Here is a 5,571-nt window from a genome sequence, read left to right on the forward strand (position 1 = left end):
ATTTCGCGTGCTCTTGGGTGGATAACAGTTGGATAGAAATCCAGGCGATAGCTATTGGATCCGGCGAGGCTGATCAATGGTGGAGATCAGCCAAGCTAGTTGGCGATCGGGTGAAGAAACAACTGTCAGATCAAGCAAGGCAGATCGACGGTGGGGACTTAAAGTTCATAAAGTGAAGGGTGGACTCCACGTGAGGCGACAGTTGAAGAAAATAGTGAATCAGACGGTGATTGTGAAGGTTTGTTGGTGATCGGATGACGAGGAAGCGATGGAGGGGGAATGCGCTGGAGGCAGTTTCAAAGGAAAATGACAAAGAAAACCAGTGCGGGTAAATAGCTAACTGTATTTAAACAACGAACTCCATAGCCCATGCAATAACCAGAAACTGTGTTTTTGGGGTTGCTGGAGGGTCTCTGCCTCAAGCCATGGCCCCAGAGGGAGGAGATGATGCCGAGACACCTGCGCACAACCTGATAGTAATGTTTTCCTCTAATCCAACATGTGAATTAAAAACAAAAATGAATGTAACCTACAACATATGCAACTACAAAAGCGGATGAACAGAAACGAGAAGCTATTCAAATAAGTGAATAGAACTAGAAAGCTGCTTAACCAAATGAATCAAAACCAGAAACTTCTTGAGCAAATGCATCAGCAAACCATGAAACTACTTAACAAATAAACATAACAGAACTCTATGCTAGAATAACAATACAGTAAAGAGGAGTTGCGGCTGCTTGGGTCGAGCCCTAACCCAAGAGCTTCATCCCTCAAAGTTTAACTCAGAGCTAGATTAAACAGAACTCATCTTCATTATAGAAACATGGATTACATAGCAAATTCACAAATCTTTGCAGTTCAGAAATAAAACAGAGTTTTACAAATGAAGTCTGAATCCTAGTGAGGTCCTAAGCCTCTCTATTTATACATATGAAGTCTCCAACAACTTCATTCCAAATTAGGGTTGTTTGGCTCCCAACTCAAAATAAAATGTTTTCTGTCCTTTTCACTTGCTTGGTTGTCTTTTAGTCCTCATGATGTGGTTATTTTCACTCCGAGCTGGTGGAGGAATATTTGAATGGAGGGGTAGTAGATGAGGAGGATCAACCTCCTATAATTCCTCTACCTTGTCCCATTCGAGTCTTGACCAAGGTCTTTGCTATAGTTCTTTGCTTTTATCCTTTATACCTGCATTTCTCCTTGCTTTTATCCTCTATTCCTGCATTATATGCACATTAGACCACAAAGCAAAATATCCAACTCTAACTCATTTCATAAACAAAATATAATCAAAAGTATGCAATAAGTTGTGAGAATAGTTGGTTTGACTAAGCTAGGAGGTGAATTAAGGCCAATTAAGGCCCATATAATTACTCAATTGGAAGCTCCTTTAAATATTGTGAATTCTATCAAGGAGTTTGAAAATAAGAATAAGAAACGTGTATAGATGGAGATATGAAAATAGGAGTTCAACAAGCTTAAACAATTGTTGATGATTACTTTGATAATGAAGGTACCAATTTTACAATTTGTATGGATGCTTCAAAAGAAGCATTGGGCACAATGATAATGCAAGAAGGTAGGGTGATTTCCTATGCTTCAAGGAAATTGAAATTAGAAGACTAGAATTATGTGAATCATGAATTAGAATTTGTTATAATATTATATTCATTGAGGATTTGTTGACATTACTGGTCAAAAGGACATTTGAAATGAAGATAGTGATCATGGATTTTAGGATATATTTATGAAATTACTTTGAATTCTAGATAAAGGAGATGGAAAAAAATATTACGTATGATTTTGATGTAACATATATTAAAGGAACATTAAATAAAGTAGTAGAGGCCTCGAGTATAAGACCTCATATAATCTCAAATTTACATTTATAGATGAATCTTAGAGAAAATATAATGAAACTACTAGTGAATAACACATGGTATCTACTAGTTGGTGCCGTGGTGTAGTTGGTTATCACGTCAGTCTAACACACTGAAGGTCTCCGGTTCAAGTCCGGGCGGCGCCATTTCCTTTTGAAGGCGCCATTGCGGTTCAAGTCCAGGTGGCGCTATTGCTTTGTTGGAGTGCATGTCCGGGCAGCACTATTGCTTTGTTGGAGTGAAGGTCTCCGGTACAAGTCAGGCGGCGCAATTTCTTAATGATGGCGGTTGCAGTGTTGGCATTCCGCTTACATAGATTATGTAACCCTTCTTATTAATAAAAGGTTGGACTTTTTCTGTGGAAAAAAAAACACATGGTATCTAGAAGTAAAGATAGAATTAGAAAATGAAGTTATGGGAATTTCCAAATTTGAAGGATTACTTTGGATAATGACAACTTATTAATATTTCATAGAATTATTTGTATACCTCCAAATGAATAATTTTGTAATTTGATTGCCACAAAAATACATGGATAGTGTATATGGCTCATCCTAGGGTGAAGGAAATATACACAAATATAACCACTATTATTTTGGAGTGGAATGAAGACGAGCATAATAGATTTTGTGGCTAGATGCTTGGAATGTGAGCAAGTAAAGGCTAATCAGCAACATCAAGTAGGATCATTGGAAACCTGTGCAATATTAGAATTGAAAATGGAAATTTCATAGTGGGATTTCCTATGACATTAAGGAGACGTGAATCAATCTTAGTATTAGAGGATACTTTGAAAAAGTGAGAACATTTTATTCTAGTAAAGGATACCTATAAAGAATTAGAAATAACAAGTTTTTATTTTTTATTTTTATTTTATTTATTTTTTAATGAGATAGTGAGACTACATGGAATTTTAAAGAAGATAATTTCAAATAAAGGTTCAATATTTATAGGAAATTTTTAGAATAGTTTCCAAGAGACCTTGTGAACACAACTTAATTTTAGTATGACATATCATCCTAAAAGGATAGACAAATAGAAAGAATAAATCATGTTATAGGATATGTTGTACATGTATTTAATGGACCAACAAAATCATTGGGAAGAGTATTTACTTCTTGTGGAATTCACATATAATATTAGTTATTGAAATTTGATTAATATGACACCTTTTTAGTTTTTGTATTGTAAACCTTGTATAATTTTTATTAGTTTGGATAGACATGACAATAGATTTCTAATTGGATTAGAAATGTTCGAAAAAATGGAAGAACAAATTAAAACAATCTAGGAAAAATTGATAGAAGCTAAAAATAAATAGGAAAGTTATGTAATGCAAATATAATAGATGTCAACTATAAAGAAAGAGACAAAGTATATTTTCAAGTTTAACAATGAAACAATTCGACTAATTTTTCAAGGGAGCCAATTTGTCATCATGGTATATGGGACCATTTAAGACCACATAGATATTAGGATCATTTGCTTATCATCTTGCACTACCATCATGTCTAGATAATATGCATTGTGTTTTCATGTGTCTACTTTACATCATTATATTTTAGATCATTCTCATGTTGTTTATTTGAGTTATTTACAAATTTTATATGAGGGGGTCTTGAAAGACTAGACTAGTGAACTAGAAAAGTTTTGAATTTGAGTTATATCAAGATCTAGATCATTTTGTTGTAAAAATATCTATAAGAGCTAAATTGTTTGTTATAAGAAAAACTTGTTCTAGAGAGATCTTCCCTAATTCTTTCTTAAAAAATTCTCTAGAATTTATTTTTTATTTATATCTCTTTCTTGAAACAATGTAAGTATGAAAATTTTATTAGCTATAGATCCTTCTTATGATATAGCACTATGTGTTTGACTCCTTTATCCATCAAATTGGTATCACAATGAAATAATTTCTACAATAGTAAACAAGAAATTGTGAGGAAATCATGGATCAATCAAGACAATAAAAAGAAATTGAGAGGAAGCCGTGGATTTATTGTAAATTGTAGAAGGTCACAGTTTGGGTTTGTAGAGTTCACACCATAAAGAGAGCCATTGATATTTTGCAAAGCTATCGACCATTTGTTGAGTCACTACCATAAGGAGATCCACTGTTATTTTGGGGAACATCCAACATCAATACCATCTTCAAGAAGATTGTATCTTTAAGTTAATTTTATTGTTATGTAAATGATCTCTTCACCATTTTGTAGTATGTTTTCACATGGCATGTAAGGGAAGATAACCATTTAAAATATTTTATATGGATTTAAAAGATGAGTTATTTGGGAGAAAATGTATTGTGGGAAGTCAAGCTATTTATTAGGAGCATTAATATCTAGTGAATCTTTTATATCATTGGCATGCTATAAATGATTTTCAAAGTATTTATTTTGAAAAGTAATGGAAATATATAAGAAACTCTTTGTTAATCCTAAGAGCAAGGTATTGAATAGTTTCAAAATCTAACATTTTCAAATATTTAGATTGAATTCTAAGACATGTATTGTATTATCATTTTCTTAGTGGTTCATTTGTTTGTGTGTATCACGTTCTTTATTTTATGAGAAAGGAAATATCCTAATAAAAAATAAAATATGGCTTTAGGTAATAGCCTTCTACAACCACAAATCCTAGTACTCATAGGTAATAATTAAGAAGTTTTAGAAATCAAAGGGAATTATTACATTTCATGATGTTTGTGATCTCATAATTCATGGGTATGAAGAACCAACTGAATAGGTAGCCGAGCAAGCCTTGGCGAATATTCAAAAGGATCAACTTATAGATAACATGTAGAAGGATGAAAAAACACTTAGTAGCTTTGGTAACATGAAAATGATGCAAAAGTACTCCAACTTATCCAAAATGGATTGAAAGAAAGTATATTTCCCAAGATCTTAATACTGAATTTGTAAAGACAACTTGGGATATCTTAGAGACCAATTATCAGGGCATTACAATGGTAAAAATAATTAAGTTTCAGACATTAAGAATGTATTTTGAGAGTTTGAAGATGGATTCATAGTTAATAGGCCTATACATGACCCAATTCATGAACATAGAAAATCAATTAACCATGAATGGTTAAGAACGTCTATATTAGAAGCTAGTAGAGAAGTTTCTTACATCCTTTCTTAAGAAGTTTTATGTAATGGTTGTAGCCATTAAAGAATCTAAGGACTTTGCATAACTATGAGTAGTTGAGTTCTTGGGGTATTTGTTATTCCATGAAGCTAGAATAAACTTAAATGATGATTCTTTCTAAAATGCTTCCAAATCTCATGTTTCTATCTCAAGGGGTATTGAAGGATCAAGGTCAAGAAGCAGGGGTATGAGCAAGGAAACTTAGGGATCAAATAGATAATTTAGAAAAGAAAAGGAGACCAAATCAAGATCATCATAGATTAGGAGGAGTAGAAGAATATCTCATAGAAAAATCATAGCTATGATAATTCTAAGAGTTTTTACAATAATAAGCTAGGTCATTATGCACATGAATGTAGAAAGAAGAAGGTTGACCTTGGAAAATAGTAAGTAAACTATTTTGACACCTCAAGGAAATATGAAGACTCTTTACTCCTTACTTAAATGCTGCTGAAGACAATTATAATGATAATCATATTATAGATAGAGGCTATAACGATCATATGACAAGAAGAAAAAGTCTAATTGGAAATCTAGATGA

The 5,571-nt window shown here is 32.8% G+C and overlaps 1 non-coding gene across 1 annotated transcript; it reads left to right on the plus strand.

The window, feature by feature from the left end:
* The first annotated feature begins 1,952 nt into the window (after positions 1 to 1,952).
* Positions 1,953 to 2,026, plus strand: TRNAV-AAC (transfer RNA valine (anticodon AAC)). The gene has a single exon. It is a non-coding gene; the product is annotated as a tRNA-Val (tRNA).
* Positions 2,027 to 5,571: the final 3,545 nt, after the last annotated feature.

The sequence above is a fragment of the Pinus tabuliformis genome, chromosome 2_2 (assembly GCF_031772625.1).
Source record: "Pinus tabuliformis cultivar Carrire ecotype Pingquan chromosome 2_2, CPIR1, whole genome shotgun sequence".
Classification (NCBI taxonomy): Eukaryota; Viridiplantae; Streptophyta; class Pinopsida; order Pinales; family Pinaceae; genus Pinus; species Pinus tabuliformis.